This window comes from Entelurus aequoreus, linkage group LG15 (genome assembly GCF_033978785.1).
Source record: "Entelurus aequoreus isolate RoL-2023_Sb linkage group LG15, RoL_Eaeq_v1.1, whole genome shotgun sequence".
NCBI lineage: Eukaryota > Metazoa > Chordata > Actinopteri > Syngnathiformes > Syngnathidae > Entelurus > Entelurus aequoreus.
This window is the reverse complement of record NC_084745.1, coordinates 50,995,840-51,008,589: the sequence shown is the minus strand read 5'-3', so window position 1 is coordinate 51,008,589 and position 12,750 is coordinate 50,995,840. Positions and strand designations below refer to the sequence as shown.

Sequence of the window (12,750 nt, the reverse complement as noted above, 5' to 3'; positions counted from 1 at the left end):
GGGATTTGATTTGGTGCGCGGCATATATTTGCTGCGCGCAGCAGACGCTTGAGCAGTGCGCAATTGCGCAGGCGCGCACCTTAGAGGGAACGTTGCTTTGCAGTCCCTGTCTTGTTGAAAACACGCCATTCTTCATCAACTTTTCTCTTTTTAGCGTCTCGGGTGTAAACCGTGCATCACTTGTCGCTGCATGTGCACCTTCACTCGCAGGTTACACACGGACACACGCCCATAAATAATACTTTTCAAAATAAAAGCAGCACAGTTGTATTGCGCGCACGACATAGATGTTTTTTCAACTTTATTTTGTCATTTGTGATTGCAGCTGTTCACATTCACTCACAATCACGCACACGTCCACACGGAAGTAATACAAATAACGATTTTCAAAACAAAAGCAGCACCGTTGTATTGCACACTCGACATAGATACTTTTTAAAATGTATTTTGTAATTTATAATTTGCCTCACTCGGGCCGGACAGGGACGCACAAAGGGCCGGATGCGGCCCACGGGCCGCAAAATGCCCAGGTCCGATCCAGTTACTTGATAGTGATTTTCAACAAGAGAGGAGGTGCACCGTTCCTGGTGGTACTGCAATACCAGGTCGATGCGTGGAGTGGACGGAGCAAGCCCCTGTTCCACAAATCAATTTAATATAAGGTACCTGGATAGGGGACGAATCAGGTATTAAACTGATAAGAACAGATACTACACTTGATCTTAGCCAAAAGGCCGAGAAGCGATGCTGCTGGTTAGTCAGAAGGGAGGATGTCATTCCGGACACAACTAGCTAAAGTGACGGTTACACACACTAAATAACGATGACGTCACATATCAACACACCAAACAACAACCGTGACATTTTTGAATGATTGCATTGTTTTGAATGGCGTTAATACTTTTTATGAATGGAATTGTTGCCGACATATCCCAAAAACTCCTGGCTGCAGCCCGCAGATCGAGGAGGGGCTTATTTTCCCTCAATGTGGGCGGGTCTCAAGGTTGAGCCCGCGGGCTCCATCTGGTGGCGGAGATCCGGCAGCACACATTCTCAAACGTCAATAAAGCTACTTTTAACTTGTCAAATGTATTTTTTTTTTACCATGAAAAAACAATTTAAAAAAAAATATATATAATATATATATATATATATATATATATATATATATATATATATATATATATATATATATATATATATATATATATATATATATATATATATATATATATATATATATATATATATATATATGTATATATAAACCATAGTATGGAAAAAGGTTAATGTATTTGATAGACTTAGACATTCCTACTTGTTATAAATTCCCTTTGTCAGAAGATTAAGAGAAAGTTCCCTATTTAATATGATAATTGTTGAATATAATTGACTATATTATTGTTGACGTAAACAAGCTATTATTGTAGTCATGCACCTTTAAGTTACGTCTGTTTTGAGTCAGGCAGTTTACCGGGCAGCTATGTTTACTTTTCCGGGGTCCTTCGGGCAATGTGTTGAACAGTGTGTGTATGTGAGAGTGTGCTTAGCTGCTGCTGCTACAAAGCAATATATAAAGAAGAAGTTCAAAAGTAAAACGGTGTCCTTATTCCCTAACCGGAGTACGCTCACGGGTGAAGAGTCCCAGCACAACAACAACAACATCAGTTTAAACATATAGTTCTTTAATACTACTTTTAACTTGTCAAATGTATTTTTTTTTACCACGGGAGCTCCATCTGGTGGCGGAGATCCGGCAGCACATTCTCAAACGTCAATAAAGCTACTTTTAACTTGTCAAATGTATCTGCCATCTTTTTTGTAGTTTTATTCCTTTTTTATTATCTTTATTATTTTCTGTATTGATCCTACACTATTATTGTGGTTTTTTTGTTACTTCTGATATGGCCTTGCCACGGTTTACTTGCTTATTTATTTATTTATTTTTTGTGTCTTTTTATTTTGTATTTTTTTACATCTGATCAACTTCTGTGACTTTCCTTTTCTTTTTTAAGTGTGAACGGTGGAGAGGTTCTCGAGAGGTGATCTTGGGATCACTTCCTGAGGATCCTTGATGCCGAGGAATGTTCATCCATGGTCTGGATAGCCTGCTGATCCTGAGCCAGAGCGGGATATATATATATATATATATATATATATATATATATATATATATATATATATATATATATATATATATATATATATATATATATATATATATATATATATATATATATACAATATCTGGGTATCTTTTCTAATAATGTTTATACTGTAAACCTTGAATTGTTAAAGTTTAAGTGCACCTCTCTCCTCAAGTGTGCATGTGAGTGGGTATGAGTGGATGTGTGATTGTATGAAGGTTTTGCGTGACCAAAGTATGACTGTTAAATGTGATTTTAACTGTAAAATTCAATAAAAATATTTGCAAAAAAAAACAAACAAAAAAAAACTTGTCTGTCTTGGAGTTTCTGTCCCCAGTATGCTCTGTGTGCTGAAAACTTGTGGAGACTAGGGAAGTCTCCATGAGATCTCTGCTCACTGTCATCATTTACTAGTCTAGAAAGCAACAACCGAAAAATAAAATTAAGTGTGAAATGTCACATTTCTCATTTGAATGATGTGCAAAATAGAGCCAAAACTTTTTTATTTGAAGTTCCAACCTCTTCCTTATTCAGTTATATATATATATATATAATTATTATTTATTTTATTTTTTTCATTGTAAAAAAATACATTTGACAAGTTAAAAGTAGGAATGTCTAAGTCTATTAAATACATGAACCTTTTTCCATACTAAGTCATTGTGCTGTGCCGGATCTCCGCCACCAGATGGAGCCCGCGGGGGTGAACGTTGAGACCCGCCCACATTGAGGGAAAATAAGCTCCTCCTCGATCTGCGGGCTGCAGCCAGGGGTTACTCACATATCTCGCCCCAAATGGTCACGTGGTTCACGTCGGTCCAATAGTAAGCGGCGAAACAAATATTTCATACACTCGCAGCATAGCGGTGTCATTTAACCAAATAAAACAATGCATAGTCTTCAATATAAAATACATAAACGTTGGTCGGTGGTAGATCATTATTACTAAAAGCAAACAAGCCGTTCGGTCAACATTTGATCAATCCAATCGTCGAGCCCGCCTTGTCAACAAACTACTTCCGGTTTTCTTGCTGAGCCACGGAGACTAACGCTGGCGCCACCAAGTGACGTGGAGTGGTAACTACACCACTTTAAACTGGACATGAAGCCAACACATAAAAACATTTGTCACATGATAAGCGTTATAGTAACTGACGCGTAGTGAAATTCATTAAAATAAAATGCATAGAATGTATTAATAGTATTTTAAAACAACACAAGCATAGCTAGTCGCCGTAATATCTTAGTTTGAACTTTGCTTGTAATGCTAAAGTGCAGACTGCAAGTGTTACCAGTAGGTGGCAGTACAACCTTTCTGTACACTGCATTCTCAGTTAAAGACGACATATCATTTTAAAACGATATAACTATATACACAAACAACAATGTAACCATATAAACATCACAATGTAGATATTTATGAATATAAGATAGACGAGAAAATATTGACATGTTAATGCACGTGTTAAGGTTGTAGTTCTTACCTGTCGACAGCTACTTTCTTCCGTTTGGTTACTTCCAAACAAGTGAAAAAAGCACCAAGACAATTAGTATAAAAAACATTCAATGTTTTTGAAGAGGTTTAAATTGTATATTCAATGGGTAAAGATAGGAAAATGAGGCCTTGCACGGAGTTTGAAGGCCATGTCACTTCGCTGCGAAGCTAACATCACTCAACTATGTCGGCGTTGCCAGGTGGCAAATGACAAATTATCGTACCACAACCTGAAAATTGTATCTTGAGGGAAAATGATCATACATTACCGAGTTGATGTTGCTCAGAAAATCTTTAACAGTAAAAAAATTACCACAGATTCTGAATTATATATATTGTTATTGCAGTTTTATCTTTAAAAACCCCCTACAGCAGTGGTCCCCATGATTTCTTTTTTTTCTTTTTTTAATTAAAGTTTAACAACAAGTAAAAGAGTCAAAGCAGCACTTGTCTGATATTGCTATAGTGCTATCTCCAAATTGTCTCCACTCGCTTTACATTGGGAAGGCCAATGGTTGCAGAAAGTACAAAGTAATTTAATACACTTTTAAGAACCAAATGTTGAAACCGTGAGTCAGGATGGTGTGTGGAAAACCTAAATGCCTGTGTCAGTCTCCCAGTAAGAAAAATAGTAAAGCAACAGTTAGTAACAAAGTTCCGCTAAACAGTGACGTTGCATACTGGATTTGCCATTGACTGCTTGGTGATTTTGGATGGCAATTCAAAAAGTCTCAGACAGCAAAGAAGACTGACAATGTTCTATTAAAAACAAAAGTCTTGGACTTTGAAATGTTTTGAGTTGTTCTATCATTCAAACTAATTGGTTTGAGATATCAGTGAATGCCTTTGCAGAAAACACCACCTTAATGAATTATCTGTACCCCAGGAAATGTATATAAGTCGTGTATGTCCATGTATGTTAGTGTGGGACGTTTAACTGTCCCCCAGGAAATGTATATAAGTCGTGTATGTCCATGTATGTTAGTGTGGGACGTTTAACTGTCCCCCAGGAAATGTATATAAGTCGTGTATGTCCATGTATGTTAGTGTGGGACGTTTAACTGTCCCCCAGGAAATGTATATAAGTCGTGTATGTCCATGTATGTTAGTGTGGGACGTTTAACTGTACCCCAGGAAATGTATATAAGTCGTGTATGTCCATGTATGTTAGTGTGGGACGTTTAACTGTCCCCCAGGAAATGTATATAAGTCGTGTATGTCCATGTATGTTAGTGTGGGACGTCCTCTTGACCGATGCCCATGTGTTGGCTTCGGTCAAGAGAACAAAGTTGGATGAAAATAAATTCATAATTTTACCCAAAAATATGTAATTTTACAACTATAAAGTTATCATTTACAGAAAAAAAAATATTTCTTGCGAGAATAATTATTTAGTTTATTTGAAAATAAAATTACTAGTGTAAAATGTTTTTAATTTTTTTTAACAAGAATAAAGTAATCATTTTACAAAAATAAACTTATTACATGAATAAAGAAGTAATTTTACAAGAATAAAGTTGTAACTTATTACATAAATAAATAAATCATATTACAAGAATACAGTTATAATTTACAAGAATAAAGTTGTAACTTGTTACATAGATAATTAAGTCATTTTACAAGAATATACTAATAATTTTACAAGAATAAAATTGTAACTTATTACATGAATAAATAAGTATTTTTTTACCAGAATAAAGTTGGAATTTCACAAAAATAAATTTATAATTTTACCCCCAAAAATTGTAATTTATAAAAGTGTATAAAGTTATGATTTTAAAAAAAGCTGTTTTTTCAAGAAGAATGCTTTGGTTTATTTAAAAATAAAGTTAAAAGTCTGGGTAATAAAAGTTTAAATTTGAAGATAAAATTCCTTCTCTTGTACATGAATAAAGTTGTAATTTCTTTTTCAATTTTTTACAAGCATATAGTTGCAATTTATTACATAAATAAAGAGTGATATTTTTACAAAAATAAAGTCATTTTACACAAACACAGTTATAATAAATAATAAAGTAATAAATACATTTATAATTGTACACATTATTAATCATAATAATTATAATAATTAATATTATTAATCATACACAAATATGGTTGTATTTTTTGTAAGAATAAAGTTTTGGGTTGTTTTTTTAAGAATAAAGTTACACTCCTACAAAAATAGTTAACATTTTACAACAACAAAGTGTCAATTCCCGTACAAGAATAGAGTTGATTTTTTTATTTTTTTTTACAAGCATATCATTTTAATTTATTACATAAACAAAGTAACAATTTTAAAAGATAAAAATGATCATTTTACAAAAATAAAGTCGTAATTTCACTAAAACATATTTGGCATTTTACACAAATAAAGTTGTATTCTATTACAAGAATACAGTTGGGAAAGTGTGCAAAAATCCCCGAAATGTTCAAAAATCACACCCAGGTTTGAGTGCCACAAGTCCCGCAGCAGGTCACCCGAGTCCAGGGGTGCCCGACATGCACAAAGCGCCCCCAGCAAAGTCACGCCCTCCTGTGGACTTCCGCCGCAAATGCACCCAGAATTAAAGGCATTATTTCCAGGCCTTTTGGGGCGCTATTTTAAACAGTTTGTAGTATTTCGGTGACGCCGAGACGTCCATCTGGTCTTCCCGGGCAATGTGAGGCCTTTTGGGGCCATAAATTACAGTCATTAGGGGCCCTGGATGCCTTTTGGGGCCCTATTTTCAGACAGAAAACAGCAACCCTCTTACACTATAAAAAGGACAGCGGGGAATTAGAGCCCTCCTGTGGACTCCGGCTGCAATTGCACCCCTAAAGAAATGCATTATTTCCAAGTGTGCACTATAGAGAGAAACCCTACTTATGAAGGGAAATAAACCCCGGGCTGTTGCACATGTGTCTTAGGACAGCAATAGACGGGCTTTTTAAACAGAATCGCATATTTTGGGCTACCCGAGGTGTCCAGCGCGTGTCCCCAGGGAATGGGAGGCCCTTTGGGGCATGCGGACAGGAAATGTCCTGAACAATCCAAAATCACACCCAGGTTTGAGTGCCACAAGTCCCGCAGCAGGTCACCCGAGTCCAAGGGTGCCCGACATGTACAAAGCGCCCCCAGCAAAGTCACACTGTGCGTGGGGAAGAAAAGTTGGGAAAGTGGTCAAAAATCCCCAAAATGTTCAAAAATCACACCCAGGTTTGAGTGCCACAAGTCCCGCAGCAGGTCACCCGAGTCCAAGGGTGCCCGACATGTCCAAAGCTCCCCCAGCAAAGTCACACTGTGAGTGGGGAAGAAAAGTTGTGACAGTGGGCAAAAATCCCCAAAATGTTCTAAAATCACACCCAGGTTTGAGTGCCACAAGTCCCGCAGCAGGTCACCCGAGTCAAGGGGTGCCCGACATGTACAAAGCGCCCCCAGCAAAGTCACACTGTGCGTGGGGAAGAAAAGTTGGAAAAGTGGTCAAAAATCCCCAAAATGTTCAAAAATCACACCCAGGTTTGAGTGCCACAAGTCCCGCAGCAGGTCACCCGAGTCCAAGGGTGCCCGACATGTCCAAAGCTCCCCCAGCAAAGTCACACTGTGAGTGGGGAAGAAAAGTTGTGACAGTGGGCAAAAATCCCCAAAATGTTCTAAAATCACACCCAGGTTTGAGTGCCACAAGTCCCGCAGCCGGTCACCCGAGTCCAGGGATGCCCGACGTGTCCACAAGGCTCCCAGCAAAGTCACGCTGTGAGTGGGGGAGGAAAGTCAGAAAAGTAGGCAAAAGTCCCGAAATGTATAATCTATAATCATACATGAATAAAGTGATAAAAGTGGTAGTTTTATGTAAACAATACATTTTAAATTTATTTCAAGAATAAAGTTACAATTCTACAAAAAATGTGCTTAACATTTTACAAGAACAAAGTTCTTGTACATGAATAAAGTTGAATTTTTTACATTTAAAAAAGGTTGTAGTGTTGTAGAAAATGTTTTTTTACTTATTGTATAGGAGAGGAAAATAATTGTATCATATTGTTTGTCTCTATCAATGCTGCAGTAAAGTATGAGAAAACTAAAATGCTGACCGTCTCCAAAATATTATAACCAGCTCTCGGTATGACGCAAAACTATTTTACACAACTTCAACTACAAACCGAAGATAAATATGAATTTAATCAACTCGTCTGAAAAGTAACTTTTTTCTCCTTGAAACTCGTCTAAAAAGTGACTTTTTTAATGTTTTTGCGAATGATTGCACCTCATTACATAGTGTACCTAATGAAATGACCCTGTAAAATGTTATTTAAAGAAAAAAAAAATACTTTTAAAGATTCCATGCTTTCTGTGTCAATCACTCAATAAATATGATTACTGCTTGAGTTGAACTACAATGTGTGGAAACAGTGACCTCTGTTGGATAAAAGACACATAACAAAGAGTAATATGTAATATGGACCACCAGAGGGCGACATTGAAAACTAGATGAATTATAAGGCACACTACATGATGGAAAAAATTGGAAATAAAAATTTGATTTTATCTTTTTATTCATTTTTTCAGATAATAAAATAGAAGCAAAAGCTTTATTCATTTCATTAGTATTCCTATTATATATGAAAATATTAATACAACAAGGCATATATATATATATATATATATATATATATACATATATATATATATATATATATATATATATATATATATATATATATATATATATATATATATATATATATATATATATATATATATATATATATATATATATGTGTGTGTGTGTGTGTGTGTGTGTAAGTGTGTGTGTGTGTGGGGGGGGGGGGTTATGGTATTTAAAAAAAAAAAAGAAGTTTTGTCATAAAGAAATACAATCATGTGTGCTTACGGACTGTATACCTGCAGACTGTATTGATCTATATTGATATATAATGTATATATTGTGTTCTTTATGTTGATTTAATAAAAAATAAAAACATATTTTTATTTTTATTTTTTTTATTTCTTGTGCGGCCCGGTACCAATCGGCCCGGTGGTTGGGGACCACTGCCTTAATGAACTCATATCTTGGAGAAAGCACACCATCACTTTAAGTAAATAGTAGTATTTCAGTTTGAACACATCATTAAATATCGTATTTTTCGGAGTATAAGTCGCTCCGGAGTATAGGTCGCACGGCCGAAAATGCATAATAAAGAAGGAAAAAAACATATTTTAGTCGCTTTTTTTGGGGAAATTTATTTGATAAAACCCAACACCAAGAATAGACATTTGAAAGGCAATGTTATGTTCGTGAGGGTTGGAAGGAGACGACACCACGAAGAGCTTAAGGTTACCAGGTTTATTGTAACCTTTTGATGATTGTGTGGGATGTGTATGCTACTCTAAGTGTTGGATGCAGGATTAAGTGTAAAATTAACCATGTAAATAATTCAAGAGGATGTTGTACATGCGTGATGGATGAAAAACCTGTCTGACCAAGAGGGGAGGCACAAGGGAGATCCGGGGACAGGCAGATTGCAAGAAAAAAAGACTGGAATGTGCCCAATCCAGGACCCGGGGCCGAAGTTTGCGGTGGACGAACAGCTTGCCTGGCGGTCCGCTCCCAGGACCTGGACGAGCCTGAAGAGCCTTTTTCAACTGGTCCTCCACTCTCCAGGATACCATTCCCACAGTACGGGTTGATGGTAGAATGGTTTCGGGGGTAGTAGGGCAAGTGTTCTCCGCTAAGTGCACTCTAGATAGTGCGTCCGCCTTCTGGTTCTTGGATCCCGGTCTGTAAGACAGTATGTAGTCGAACCGGGAAAAAAACTGTTGCCATCTCGCCTGACGGTTGTTGATCCTTCGGGCTGATCGGATGGCGAGAAGGTTGCTATGGTCCGTCAGAATTTGGAACTGGTGCTTTGCCCCCTCCAACCAGTGTCTCCACTCCACTAACGCCTCGTGGACGGCCAACAGCTCTCTGTTCCCAGCATCATTAAGCTCTGCCGGAGAGAGTCGCCTGGAAAAAAATGCACATGGGTGAAGCAGGTTGTCAATTTTAGACCGCTGGGAAAGTATGGCCCCTATCCCTGAATCAGAGGCGTCCACCTCTACCAAAAATGGACAGTCCCAGTCAGGATGGATGAGAACAGGTGCGGAGACAAAGCTGGTCTTGAGCCCACGGAAAGCACGGTCGGCCTCGGGTGACCACAAAAAATTTACCTTGGACGAGGTGAGAGCATTGAGGGGTGCAGCGATGCGGCTGAAATTACGTATGAATCGTCTGTAAAATCCAGCGAAGCCCAAGAATCTCCTCAGTTCCGTTCTGGAAGCGGGTAGTGGCCAGGCTACCACTGCCTTGACCTTCCCGGGGTCAGCCCTGACGTGACCCCTCTCAACGATGAAGCCAAGGAAGTCCACCGATGAGGCATGAAAACAGCACTTCTCCGCCTTGACAAAGAGTCGGTTCTCCAGAAGTCGCTGAAGAACCAGACGAACATGCTGCTGATGTTCCTGCGGGTTGCGAGGAAAAAAAAGGATGTCATCCAAGTAAACCACAACAAACTGGTCCAGCATGTCACGAAGGATGTCGTTGACCAGCGTCTGGAAAACTGCGGGAGCAATAGTGAGACCAAAAGGCATGACCTTGTACTCATAGTGGCCGAGGTGAGTATTGAACTTAGTCGTCCATTTGTCACCCTTCTTGATCCCGACCAGGTGGTATGCATTGCGAAGGTCGAGCTTAGTGAAGATGGTGGCAGGTGCCAGGGGTTCAAAAGATGCGTTCAGAAGGGGCAGTGGGTACTTATTCTTGATAGTTATGTTGTTGAGGTGCCGGTAGTCAATGCAAGGTCGCAAGGACCCGTCCCTCTTGGTCACGAAGAAAAACCCTGCCGCCACAGGGGATTTGGACATGATTCCGGAAGCCAGTGATTCAGAAATGTAATTCTTCATGGTCTCTCTTTCGGGAAGGGACAAGTTGTAAAGACGGCTGGAAGGTAGGGGAGCCCCGGGAAGTAGCTCGATAGCACAGTCGTAAGGTCTATGCGGCGGAAGGGATTGAGCACGTTCCTTACTGAAAACTTCAGCGAGGTCATGATAGCACTCTGGGATGGTAGTGAGATCGACCGGGGTTTTATGGTTCTGAATGGTCCTGCTGGGGGCCGAGGCTGCTTTCAAGTAGTTAGCGTGGCAGCAGGTGATCCATGCCAAGATCTCTCCGGAGGTCCAAGAGATGTGCGGGTCGTGCTGCTTCAGCCATGATCTCCCTAAAACCACAGGCGCGACGGGAGCCTCCAGCACCCAGAAACGGATGGTCCCTGAATGGTTCACGGATAAAGAGAGTAGCAGGGACTCCGTGCGGTACCTGATGGGACCCAATGGGCGTCCGTCCAGAGCTTGGGCTGGGAGGTCCTTTTCCAAGGATACTATGGGAATCCCGTTCTGTTGGGCGAACCCGTAGTCCATCAGGCTATCGTCCGCCCCAGAGTCCAGAAAAGCCTGAACTTCCACTCTCCTGTTGCTCCACGTCACGGAGGCGGAAAACAGGATGCCCGAATTCCCTTGTTCCTGGGGAAGTGTCGAATGACTCACCAGGATCCCCCTTGCTGGTGAGCCTGGTCTTTTGGTTGGGACGGACAGTAGCGGACCATGTGTCCCGCACCCCCGCAGTAGAGGCAAAGGCGCTGCCTCAACCTTCTCTCCCTCTCCCCCGCCCCCAAACGGGTTCTTCCCACTTGCATGGGTTCATGTGCTGCCACTGCAACCGGTAATGGGGCAGGTTGTCCTCCGGAAGATTGGAGGGCAGGAAGAGCTATCATAGCTGGGGATCTCCTAGCGCCACTACGGGCTCTCTCGGTTGCTCGCTCAACAAGTCTCTGGTCGTACTGGAGTGCTAAGTCGATGAGGGCTCTACAAGAGGTCGGTCTGTCTCTCAGCAGACCGTCCTTGATTTCTTCAGAGAGTCCTTGACGAAAAGCACTCTGTAGAGCCTTGTCGTTTCAGCCGCTGTCTGCAGCAATGGTCCGGAACTCGAGGGTGTAAGCTGCCACTGAGCGAGTTCCTTGCTGGATGGTGTGCAGACGTCATGCGGAATCCCCCCCATCCTTGGGGTGGTCAAAAACGGCCAGGAACTCGGACCGGAAGGCTGCGTAGTCGGTGCCTAGGCCCAGTGACTTGTCCAAGGCTGCTGTAGCCCACTTGAGGGCAGGTCCGGCAAGTAGCGAAAAAACAAAAGCAATTTTAGCTCCATCAGAAGTGTAGCGTGATGGTTGGTGCAAAAAAATAAATTCACACTCCACCAAAAAGCCTCTACAGAGCTCAAAAGCACCTTCAAAAGTTCTTGGACTCGCAATCTTGGGTTGTCGGGCAAAGGGAACGCTTCCAGGGCTAGGGGCAGGTGTGGCATGCTGACTCGTTACCTGGTCTTGCACTGGGCTGGGGCCAAGCTGGTCCAACTTGGTGTACAGCTTGGTAAATGCCTTCTCTAAATTGTCCTCTAAAGCCTCAAAACGAGTCTGGTGCATCTTCAGGACTGAGCACATTACCTCCAAGTCCGGATTCCTGGGGGTCCAAGACTGGGGAGCGAGACTCGGCTTGGGGGTGTCGTCTGGTTCCGACATGGTTGGCCGGAACGTACTGTTATGTTTGTGAGGGTTGGAAGGAGACGACACCACGAAGAGCTTAAGGTTACCAGGTTTATTGTAACCTTTTGATGATTGTGTGGGATGTGTATGCTACTCTAAGTGTTGGATGCAGGATTAAGTGTAAAATTAACCATGTAAATAATTCAAGAGGATGTTGTACATGCGTGATGGATGAAAAACCTGTCTGACCAAGAGGGGAGGCACAAGGGAGATCCGGGGACAGGCAGATGGTCGAGGGCAGGCGGCAAGCAACAATGTCCAAGTCCAAATGAGTGATCGAGGATTGAGGAAGGCAGTCCAATTTCCAGGTGGAGGTCGAGGTACAGCGCTCGAGCACACAGAACAAGGCGGGCACTGCAAGGAGAACAGGGGACATCAGTCAACAAGACAAAAAGGGGCAAAAGACAAAAAAAGGCGAGGACAACGAGAGGGAAGCCAGAGACGTAATGCTTACTACAAGAGTTAACGACGTTCCGGCGTAGGTTCCAAGGAGTGACTGAACTTTATGCTGTCCTC

General features: G+C 40.9%; 1 pseudogene; it reads right to left on the bottom strand.

Annotated features, from left to right (window-relative positions):
• Nucleotides 1–568: 568 nt before the first annotated feature.
• LOC133630564 (U2 spliceosomal RNA) lies at nucleotides 569–746 on the bottom strand (annotated as a pseudogene).
• Nucleotides 747–12,750: the final 12,004 nt, after the last annotated feature.